Source organism: Felis catus, chromosome D4 (assembly GCF_018350175.1).
Source record: "Felis catus isolate Fca126 chromosome D4, F.catus_Fca126_mat1.0, whole genome shotgun sequence".
Classification (NCBI taxonomy): Eukaryota; Metazoa; Chordata; class Mammalia; order Carnivora; family Felidae; genus Felis; species Felis catus.
The window spans coordinates 63,431,446-63,443,567 of NC_058380.1; the positions used below are offsets into that span (position 1 = coordinate 63,431,446).

The window sequence follows — 12,122 nt, forward strand, 5'->3', positions numbered from 1 at the left end:
ATGGAATTAAGGAGAAATATTAGGTATGAAAAATAGGTGAAATAGCAGAATAGATAAAGCTGAGGAACAGCAGATTGAAGTTTTTCCAGAAAGCAATAAGAAAGGACAATAGAAAAGAGAGGTATGCTAATAAACTTTTGCCTGCTGCTCATTTTGTGTCCACTACTTCATTCTTTGAAGTGGGAGCAATGAATCCTGGGTATGGCGGTAAAAAATCCTGCAACAACATTGGGTTGGGGATCGCATGAGTTTTGGGGGGACATAATTCAGTCCATAGCACTGGGTTGTTGAAAAGTGTTGGTAATAAAAATAAATAAGTAAATAAAAGGGGAGCCTGAGTGGCTCAGTCTGTTGAGCGTCTGAATCTTGATTTCAGTTCAGGTCATGATCTCACAGTTCGTGGGATTGAGCTTCTTGTTGGGCTCTGCGCTGCCTAGAATCCTGTTTGGGATTCTCTCTCTCCCTCTCTCTCTGCACCTTCCCTGCTCGTGCTCTCTTTCTTGTGCTCTCAAAATAAATTAAAAAGAAAAAAAAAAGTATTGGGTAATGGACACTTCTTCCATCCTCCCCTCTGCAAGGGTAAAAACAGCCCATAACTTTGGAGTAAAATACAATAATCTCTTAACGAATCACCATCTGAGGGATCAAGAGAGTGCCTGTGTGCTGGGAATAGGACCACCTTTCAGCAAGACTCCACATCCATTTGCAAGAGGCAGGTGGGAGCCCAGACCTCTGTGTCTCTTAGCAAGACTCCAAAGTGACATTCTTTGAAGTCATAGTTTTGGACCTCCAGCACTGCTTATCCCTATCCTTTGGTCATCCAGTGGATGCTGTGGTGTGCTGTCGACATAATAGAGATCAAAATTATAAAAATATTAGTAATGTAAATATAGAATGTCACATGGCATAGAAACGTAGAAGACCAATTAAGTGACTGTAACAGACACAACGTAGCTTTTTAGGAGAGTATAAAGTGAAGGGTGGCTTCTCTGAAAATTTGTGACTATATCAGCTCTCAAGATTGCTGGCTCCCTGGACTAAAGCCACAAGCATGATATGCAGAAATCGTACAAAGAGGGCATAACATAGTAGGCTCGGTGATCTGGGGAGAAGACAGAAGTGTGGGGAAGAAGGAAGACGTGGCAATGCTGAATGTCTATGAGGGAGGGGAAAGCTGAGGACAAGAGAAGGGAACTCTTTTCTGCAGAACACTCTCAGTCAGGCAGGGCTGGATAGCCTCACTTGGGGCAGTGTTCTCAAATGTGTCCCTAAGGGGGGCATCGTTAACAAAAGTAAGAACTTGCATTTCCAGAGAATTTTCCTCTGGAGATTCTGATTCACTAAGTCTAGAGCAGGGGCCATGGAACCTATATGCTTATAGTTGACAAGTGATGTCACACTAGGTAAAACACTTGACTAAAAGTAAGGATAAGTAAAGGAATTATGTTTAGCACACAAATAGCCCAATCTAGAGTTCATGGAATATTTGAATGCATAGAGATAAAATAATAATCTTCTAGCGGAGCATTTGCAGGGAGCATAGACAAATGGTAACTAAAAAAATCCTAAGCATCTTAATTTTGTCCTTCAGGAGAGCATCAAGCTCACTGTAAGTAGTTGGCCAGGTTTCTAAGAGTGAAATTGAAGATGTGACCAAAGAGTAATACAGTAGGGTACTCGGCAGTGAAGCTTTAGGAGAGAAACTGGGGATCAAAGCGTGTCACCTGCTGCCACCTCGTGGCAGAATTGTGTAGTTAACAAAGACAGGCCATAGGACAGGATAGCAAATGCTGGTCTACTGTTCATGAGGGCCAAACTTATTCTTCTAGGACTATTCTTTTCCCTCTCGATTAAGATGTTGATCAGGAGGTTGCTGGTTATAAATAGGGAATATGTTCTTTGAGAGAGGTCTCTGCCATCCTCCACTTTATCTATTGCGTATCCCCAATTCTTTATGGTGAGGCTACCTGTTTGAATCAGGACACCTACTTCAGATGTAAAGTAAAAAGTCTTATTCTCAAGGTGTCAGATGGCTGACTGGGACTTTCAGAAAAAAATAGAGCTTACCAGTAGCTGGAGGATATGGTTATCTACATCATTAGAATTGAAAGGTTCTACAAAGATGTGCCCTCTTCTCAGTTTTTCTCCGAAGTGTGGGTTGAAGTGAGGAGTGTCCTCACCATTTCTCTGAGATTCTCTTAGATCTTCCCACCTCTGTGTTGGCTTCATTATTAAGCTTGTTGGCAAGAAGGCTCCAGCAGTTTCAGTTCTCACACAAAAAAAATCAGAAGTAAACTGCTTTGGTTGTAGTAGTCTAAGCAATTAACCCTGATTAAACTGTCCACTGTTAAGACTAGGACTTTGTTGGGGTGCCTGGGTGGCTCAGTCGGTTAAGTGTCCGACTTCGGCTCAGGTCATGATCTCGTGGTTCACGAGTTCGAGCCCCGCGTCGGGCTCTGTGCTGACAGCTCAGAGCCTGGAGCCTGCTTCCGATTCTGTGTCTCCCTCTCTCTCTAACCCTCCCCCCATTCATGCCCTGTCTCTCTCTGTCTCAAAAATAAATAAACATTAAAAAAAATTTTTTTTTTTAATTAAAAAAAAATTTTTTTTTAATTAAAAAAAAAGACTAGGACTTTGCATGGGGAATGAGACTGTTTATATTAAGACAATCTTTGGAGATGAAAGTGAAGTTAGCTTTCTCTAAAACATAGGGAATGAAGGGGGCTAAATGGATACTTGAATAGAATCCTGCTTGTGTTCTATTAAGAAAGTGAGGGGGGGGATGGATTCTGGGTAGGCAACCAACAATGTTCATTTACAATCAGCGATTGATTTGTCGCAGTAAGACACACAGGTGACGACACCCAAACAAAACTCAATTAGTGAGGGAACTGGTATTAGTGGGGATTACAGTAAACAGAACTAAAAGAGGAAGCACAACTCAGCCCTAGTCAACATGACCACAGAATATAAGAATATGAAGATGCTAGAGTTTCAACATTTTCAAGAGAAGTTGATAATCTGCATTTTTCTGTCAAATATCCTATTTTAAATGTTGGATTTTGTTTTTAACCACAAAGCACAGCCAATACTGCCCAAAACAAACAAAGCTTATCTGTTGACTAAATACAGCCTGTGAAACTCTAGTTTACAAGCTTTAGGCTAGAAGAAACATTGCTTGTCATTTAGTGGTTCTCTGGATGCAAGGCTTGCCAATAGAAGAGCAGCCAAAGGAGGAAGATGGGAGAATCAGTGTCATTATCTCACACAGTACATTTCAGCAGGTGGGTCTGATGCCAGTAGGACCCCAGAGGGGTCCCTCAGGACCAGCCAAGAGGATCCTTGGCTTCTCGAAGGATGGAAATCAAACTCTGAGCTAGCAGGGGGTGAGAGCAGAGTTTTGAGGATATAAAGAGAGCAGAAACAGATGGAGTATCTGCATAGGAGATACCAGGAAACTCAGAAAGGAAAGGAGGATGAATCTTGTCTTTGGGGTCTGGGGGTTTTACTGGGGATTATTTATGATCTGGTGTATGTGTGCTCTTGTGGTAGAGCCCCTTCCTAAGGGATGTGGTGGAGGCCTCCTCAGAACAAAGTAAGGCAACGTGGCCCGATCAACTATACACATGTACATAGCTGTGACATGACTCTGTAACTTGGACTGTGTCCAATCAGACTATATGTCACCCCATATGGGAGACAAGTAGAAATTGCATAAAAGGCTATACCCTGCTGCGCTTGGGGCTCAGCTTTTCAGGTAAGAACCCACTGAGCTCATGCTGGCATGACAAAGTTGCTTCCCGGATAGAAAAGCCTGTGTCCTGTCTCTCTGTGCGAGAATCTTGCTACACTCTCAGGCATCCAGGAACCAGTTAGAACAAGACAAGGTCCCAGGTGTTATTCCTTGAAGCTAGGGGGTCTCGGTGTTCAGATGTTTAGCTCTGGTGGTCTGGAATACGTATATCATAGCCTCTACCAGTCATTCTCACTCGGTCCTTCCTTCGTAGTTATCTATACTAGAGAAATCCTTAACTCCTAGTCCCTTACAAGGAGTACATATGCTATCTGCATTACAAAGCATATGTAAAATGGGATGGGATGCAGGTCCTAACAAGAATAGAAGCAGAAAATAAGCAAAAAGCAGATTTTTATGGAGTCCTTCAGTTTCCTTATCTCAGGCCCCCAAACACAGTCCTTAGGCTTCTGCTTCACCTAGTAAAATCTGAATTCTATTGGAGCCAGTTACTCCTTTCCTGACCAGGCAAACTCTAATAACCCGAACCGCAAACACTTGTTTACTTTCTCACTTCGTGCACAGGTAAGACCCCGTGGGTACAGGGACCAAAGTCTTCATACTACTAGAAATCCAACATGGACTAGGTTTGATCCTTTTTTCAAAGCTGCCTAAATTCCACTGGGTCTTTTTCCCCTTCCTTCCTTCCTTTCTTATTTTTTTAAAGATACTGTAAGGATAGGGCTAACTGTAGCCTTAAGAGATAACATCTTTGTTTTAACACTATAGGTTAAGAGATAACAGCCTTATCCTATCAATCAAGGGATGGATTAGCCCTTGATTGGATTGGGGCAAGGGCCTGTTTGAACTGTTTCCACCTGGGAACTAGTCCTTTGTTCTGTTCCCAGGTGATAATAATACGATGTGGTCGGCTATAAAAACAATGTACCCTGGCTGTTCGAGACCACACTCTGGTCAAGAGTGTCGGTCCTGATCGATCGGTTTGCCTTGTCTCTCATTGCAATAAACTTTGTTGTGACTGTCACTGGTGCCCGTAGCATTCTGTTTCAGGAGTCGTGTGGATACAACATTTGGTGCGTTGGCCAGGAAAGTTAAAGGTCTGAAAGAGGGCCCTTTCCTCAGATTGCTCCACTGACCCCTGGAAGGAGGCTCGGGATTGGGAGAGGTAAGGATTGGGGCGCACCATTTGAATGACTCAAGAAGGGTCTGCTGGACACGGCTATAGACCCAGAGTCAGGGTTCCTACAGGGACGCTGGTGGATCCCATTTGGCTTGGTTTTTGTTAGAAAAGATCCCATTTTTATGTGACTGCCGAGGCCCACTGGCCTCGAGATCTCGAACATGTGTTCTATTCATGTCTTAATTTTCTTTCTGTTGATTGTGCATCCTACTTGGCTTTGCCTAATTATTTTCTTTCTGTTGGTTGTCTGTGCATCCTACTTGGTTTTGCCTAATTGTTTTCTTTCTATTGATTGTGCATCCTTCTCGGTTTTGTCTTAATTTTTTTCTTTCTGTTGATTGTCTGGGCATCCTTGGTTTTGCCTATCTTTGTCATGGGTCAAAATTAGAGTACCCCCACCTCTCAGAGTCTCATACTAGCCCATTTCCAGGACTATGGAAAGCTGCCTCAATTCTCGGCTTCCATGTCAAGAAGCCAGTCCTTCGAACTCTCTGCGAGGTGGAATGGACCAGCTTTCAGGTTGAATGGCCTCCTCAGGGGTCCTTTGACCTCACTCTGGTACATAAGGTTCATGCTATTGTCTATTCTATGCATGAAGATCAAATCCCATACATTGAGGCATGGAGAACCCTCACCGAAAACCCTCCAGATTAGCTAAAACCTTTCCTTTCCCCTCACCTCCCTAAAGCACAGGTTTTGCCGCTTAAAGGCCGTCCACCTGATAAGAATATTGACGGGACTAAGCGGCCGCCCCCTTTACCATCTGCACCGGAGGAAGAAGAAACTTGTAAATAGCCCTATAGTTCTCGCCCGGAGAATACAAGGCAAGCCCGAGTCGGGACACTCCCCTGAGCCCGTCTCACACCCAGTCAGGAACCTCCTTCTATCCCCCTCCCGCTGCCTTACTCCTTCGGCCAGGGCCACCCTTGCAGGGTGATGTCCGACCCTTTATGATTTATGTACCTTTCCCACTAGCGGCCTTTATAACTGGAAGCTTCAAAACCCCCCATTCTCAGAAAAACCCCAAGCATTAACTTCTCTCTTTGAAACGATATTTGTGACCCATCAGCCAACCTGGGATGACTGTCAGCTCTTGCAGGCTCTCTTCACTACCGAGGAATGGGATAAGATCCGTCGTGAGGCCCGGAAATTGGTGATGGGGCCAAACGGGCATCCCACCGAGGATCCCGCCTTACTCAAGGAAGTCTTTATTTCCTCGCACCCTGAAGATTGGGATCCAAACACTCCTCACGGTAGGCGATCATTGACCCTATTTCACCAGACTCTACTGGGAGGTCTCCGAGCGGCTCCCCGCCGGCCCACAAACAAGTCTAAGGTAACTGAAGTAGTTCAAGGGACGGAGGAGAGCCCCTCAGCCTTCTTAGAAAGGCTCATGGAAGTGTACTGTACCTTTACCCCTATTGACCCTGAGGCACCTGAAAATAGAAGGGCATTAAACCTGGCCTTTGTCTCACAGGGAGCCCCAGACATTCGGAAGAAATTGCAAAGATTAGATGGGGAAAAATTTATCTGAGTTAGTTGAAATAGCCCAAAAAGTTTTTAACAATAGGGATTCTCGGGAAGAGAGACGGACAAAAAAATTGACTAGGGTGGTAGGCCGTTCTGGATCCCCGCGAGGGAAGGGGACCCCAAACACCCAAAGAATTCTGGTCTGGGGAAAAAGAAAAAAGACACAGGGTTAGAATGCCACTAGGAAAAAACCGATGTGCATATTGCAAGCGAGAGGGACATTGGAAAAAGGATTGCCCCAACAGCCCCGCGTAAAACTCGGCCACCCCAGGTGTCTGTAATGGAAGCTGGTTCCGACTGACAGGGCCACGGCTCGGGGGCCCCTTCTGACCTGTTGGTTACTGTTAATATAGGGGACCAGCCAAAGATCTTCTTGGTGGACACTGGGGCAAACTTTTCCGTTCTAAAACAAGATCCTGGCCCCACCAGGCGAGGAGCAATCCTAGTACATACAAGGAGTGACTGGGTCCCAAACTTGTAAATGAACCACTGAACGACAAGTAGATTTAGGCCGTAAAACTGTTACACATTCTTTCCTAATCATGCCTGAATGCCCCTACCCTGGATTACTGGGTAGAGACCTTATATAAACTAACTGCCTCTTGGAGATTCACTGAAGGGGGTATGCATGTTAAAGTCGGCCAGGATGGCCCAACAATAGTAATGGTGACTGTGCCACTTGGGGAAGAGGGCCTATTTACCCCGGTGCCCAATGAAAATGTTCACACAGTCGATCCCCTGCTTGAAAGTCTCCAGGCAGACTTTCCCCAGGTATGGGCCGAGATCAATCCACCTGGACTAGTGATTCATCAAGCCCCGATAACTGTGGAACTTAAGGCGTCTGTGCTTCCGGTAAGACTGAAACAATATCCTATATTCCGGGAGGCTAGGCGGGGAATCTCTGTTCACATCAAGCGTTTTGCACAATTCGCATTCTGACCCCATGCAAGTTGTCATGGAATACTTCACTTCTCCCTGTCTAACTCATTCGATTTTCGGCCAGTCCATGACCTGAGATCAGTAAACTCCTGAGTAGTGGATATTCATCCCACTGTACCCAACCCGTATACTCTCCTTAGTCTGCTTCCCCCTTCTCAGGTGTATTATACAGTTCTGGACTTAAAAGACTCCTTCTTTGCCATCCTGCTGGCCCCACAGAGCCAGCCACTGTTTGCATTTGAATGGACCAATCCTGAAGAAGGAAAAGCCGGACAGTTCACCTGGAGGTGACTTCCCCAGGGATTCAAAAAACTCCCCTACTCTTCTAATGAAGCCCTGCACCAGGATTTAGAACCATTTCAAATCTCCAAACCGCAGGTAACTCTGTTGCAGTATGTTGATGAGATCTTGCTGGTGGCCCCCTCTAATTCAGAATGCCTGAGTGCCACCAAGGAACTCTTGAGTCTTCTGCAAAAACTGGGATACTGAGTATCAGCCAGAATGCAGATCTGTCTCACTGCGGTCACTCATTTAGGTTACAACATTAAAAAGGTAAGTGCTATCTCGGTGACTTTATTTCTCATACTAAAACTTGCAAACAAGTTCGTGAGTTCCTGGGGGCAGCAGGCTACTGCAGACTATGGATACCTGGCTTTGCTGAACTGGCAGCCCCTTTGTATGCCACTCTCAAGGGGTCTCCGGAGTCCCTCACATGGGGGGAGACTCAAACTAAAGCCTTCCAAGCTTTGAGAGACTCTCATGACCCCACCGGCCTTGGCCCTCCTAGATCCCACTAAGCCATTCCATTTGTTTATAGCCGAGAAAGGGGGGGGTGGGGTAGCCAAGGGAGTTCTGACTCAGGCCACTGGTTGGCACCAAGGTCCCAGGCACTATTTAGCCAAAAGGCTAGACCCAGTTGCTTCCCGGTGGCCCACGTGCGTTCGACAGATTGCTGCCACCGTGCTACTAGTAAAAGACGCAGATAAACTAATCCTGGGACAGACGTTGTCTGTTACGGGCCCTGTGAAGTGGAGGCCTTACTGCGGGCTCCCCCAGAACGGTGGTTATCAAATGCTTGGATTACCCAGTATCAGGCATTGCTGCTTGACCAGCCCCGGATACATTTTTGTGCCCCCGCAACCTTAAACCCAGCTACTTTGCTGCCCGAAGGACTAGGTCCCCCTCTACATTCTTGCCCAGAGACTTAGCGACAGTTTCGTCCTTCTGCTCCGATCTCACAGACGTTCCCCTACAGGATCCTGATATCAACATGTTTTCAGACGGCAGTAGTTTTGTGTTTCAAGGGCAAAGGCATGCTGGTGCTGCAGTTACCACAGACCACAAGGTTCTATGGCAACAGACCCTTCCCCTGGGAACCTCAGCCCAGCTCGCAGAGCTCATCGTGCTAACTAAAGCCCTGAAACTTGGGTAAAAAAAAGTCAGTTAATGACTTTGCAACTGTGCATGTACACGGTCCATCTATCAAGAGCGCGGCCTCCTCACAGTGGAGGGCAAGGACATCAAAAATAAAGCCGAAATTCTACACCTTCTAACAGCCATCTGGGAACCTGCGAGACTCCTGATCATTCAGGAAGTATGATACTGGGACGAAAGTGGGTTTAGGATCCTGAAGGTAAGATACTCTTACCTGTTGTACTTGGGCAACGCATGGTGTGTCTGCTCCACCAAGGGACTCATCTGGGAAAAACAAAGATGGCAGAATTGGTGCGGAAAAAGTTCAGGGTGCAAGGGCTGGGAAAAGAGATTGAGAAGACGGTTGAAAGATGTGTAAGTTGTGCCCAAGTAAATCAGGGTGCAAATAAGGTTTCAGAAGCTAAAAGAGATAGAGGAACTGAGCCAGGCCGGTTTTGGGAAGTGGATTTTACTGAAATTAAACCAGGGAAATAGAGACAAATAGCTGCTCGTTTTTGTGGACACCTTTTCCGGGTGGGTTGAGGCGTTCCCCCCTAAATCAGAAATGGCTCAGGTGACAGTTAAAAAAAAAAAATTATTAAATGAACTAATTCCTAGATTCAGGCTGCCTCTGAGCATAGGATTGGACAATGGCCCAGCCTTCAGGGCATAGGTATCGCAGGTCTAGCCAGAGCATTGGGAATAAATTGGAAATTACATTGTGCATTATAGACCCCAGAGCTCGGGTCAAGTCAAAAGGATGAATCAGACTCTAAAGGAGACCTTAACCAAATTGTCCCTTGAGACTGGCGAAAATTGGCAAAATGTTCTACCTTTTGCCCTTTTGTGAGCGTGTTGTACTCCATTTCTCAAGGGATTGTCCCCTTACTAAATCTTATTTGGCAGACCTCCACCTATCTTGCCGAGGCTAGGGGATGACATAAAGGAACAGCTAGAACAGGACCACTTGTTGGCTTCACTCCTGGCCCTGCATCTTGTACAAAAGGAAATAACCAAGGCCCTGAAAAGAAGCCTTTACCCATCCTCCTGTACTTCCCCACCCTTTCAACCAGGAGACTTAGTTTGGGTCAAGAGGCATGAACCTAAAACCCTGGAGCCGCACTGGAAAGGACCGCACACCGTGATCCTGACTACACCAACGGCTGTGAAGATAGACGGTGTCCGAACCTGGATTCATCACTTTCAGGTTAAGAAAAACTGCACGGAGGCGGAAACACCCAGGACTGATACGGGACCAGAGAACGAACAGTGACGGAAGGTCAAAAAGCACCCAGAGGATCCTTTAAAGATAAGACTGATGCGGGAATAACAGTTGTCTGGGTTTGTATAATAAGCTTGGGAGACTGCAGAACTGCACCCCTTGTCTTATTGGCCATACCTGTGACACTGTCACAGGAAGGTGGTAACATCTAAAGCCTCGAGTACTATGCTTTGTTTCTTGTTCGACCTGTGTGACCTGGTAGAAGAAGAATGGGGGTTGCAAACCTGGGCAAGAGCTCTCAGGAACATTGGGGAGAACAATTGTGGATGAGGAAATAGGGCACTAGAGCGAAATTTGGCTAAGATGCAGATAGAAAAAATGGGAAGGAGAGGGTTAATACCACGGTGCCAAATGGGGTTGTGAGATGCTAGCCCCTTGGTTAACAGGACGGGACCTTGACCCCCTAATTACTCTCCTTAGAACCCCGAACCCCCAATGTGTGGCCCAAGGAAAACGTAACCCAATACCAGCTCATCTATTTTCTCATCATTCTGAGATACTGGGCACACTTGGGGCCTCCGAATGTATGATGTCATTGTGCACTTAGGGTTCACGACCAATTTTAACCCTACGGGGACCTCCAAGGGCAGGGTTGGTGCATAGTGTCTCATGCCAACAATTCCAGAGTAATTCGAGACACTGAGTTTAGTAAGGAACAATCTTAGAGCCAGGGAACATGCCAGGGAGGCCAGCAATAATTAGTATCACTCTTGGTCTGCCTGGCTCACATCGCTGCTCACCACCATAGCTGGGCCACTGCTATTGTTACTTCTCGGGTTAACTATCAGCCCATGCACTATCAATGGGTTAGTACAGTATGTCAAGAGGTGAGTTGGTGAAATAAAAATTTATGGTTAGGTCTCACTATGTTGGCTTAGTTCCTAATGATGAATCAAGGGATTGATTCCCGGACAAGAAAAGGGAAATGTAAGGATAGGGCTAACCTGTAGCTTTAAGAAATAACATCTATTGTTTTAACACTATAGGTTAAGAGATAACAGCCTTATCCTATCAATCAAGGGATGGATTAGCGCTTGATTGGAGATTGGAGTGGGGCAAGGGCCTGTTTGAACTGTTTCCACCTGGGAACCATTCCTTTGTTCTGTTCCCAGGTGATGATAATAATACGATGTGGTTGGCTATAAAAACAATGTACCCTGGCTGTTCGAGACCACACTCTGGTCAAGAGTGTCGGTCCTGATCGATCGGTTTGCCTTGCCTCTCATTGCAATAAACTGAATGTCTCTGGTGCCCGTAGCATTCTGTTTCAGGAGTCGTGTGGATGCAACAGATACAGTAATCGTTCTTGAGCTCTGGACCCCTATCTGATGTCATTGGGTAGTTCATAGTTGTGTGAGGCATACAGCTTTTTATTGGCAAGTTAGATTGATTACTTTTCCATCATTAAAAAGATAGGCATTTAGTTTAATTGAACGTGAAATAATTTGTTATTGAATAAAAAAATCAATGTCTAATTAGCTTAAACTAGACTAATGTTGATCAGAAACTACTTACTGATTGATGTTTCTTATCTTTCCTCTGGTCAATGTCTTGTTCCAAAGAAGCGAAAAAGCAGTAGCTGTCAACCCTGTTGCACCTCAGAATCATGGAGGTGGAAAAGGGATAGAGGAACGCTTTAAAAATTGCCCAATGCAGGCCCTAACCTAGAGGGACCAAAGTCCCAAGTAATTCTAATGTGTAGGGAGGGCTGTATATAATTCCCTATAAGAAAAACTACAAGCCCCAAAACCCATCTAATAGTTTGGATTTTCTCCAGAACGCTTTACTTCTGCATTAATAGGCGCGGAGTAACATTTTCCTGAAGTGCCTGAGGCTAATGCTTTCGCGGGGAGATTGACGGGACCGTCAGCCAATCGGCAGTCTGAACGAGTCTCGACGGTGCCAGTAAGAGGCAACAGAGCAACGCACTTTTTTTCAGTAGAAACACTAGATCGTAGTAATAGAGGCCAACAAGCCGAAAAAGTCAGGGACACTCTCGCCAGCGACAGCGCGGAGGGCCGGGG

General features: G+C 45.7%; 1 protein-coding gene across 3 annotated transcripts in view; it reads right to left on the minus strand.

Annotated features, from left to right (window-relative positions):
• The window catches only part of PGAP4 (post-GPI attachment to proteins GalNAc transferase 4), a 44,267-nt gene extending 32,505 nt beyond the window's left edge, over positions 1-11,762 (minus strand). For 2 of the 3 annotated variants that reach the window (XM_045043513.1, XM_045043512.1), the window contains exons 1-2: positions 11,614-11,762; positions 9,052-9,155 (exon numbers count right to left, since the gene is read on the minus strand). The gene's annotated coding sequence lies outside the window, so the exon portion shown is untranslated. The remainder of the gene's footprint in view (positions 1-9,051; positions 9,156-11,613) is intronic. The other variant, XM_045043514.1, reaches the window with a different exon arrangement.
• Between the last annotated feature and the right edge of the window lie 360 nt (positions 11,763-12,122).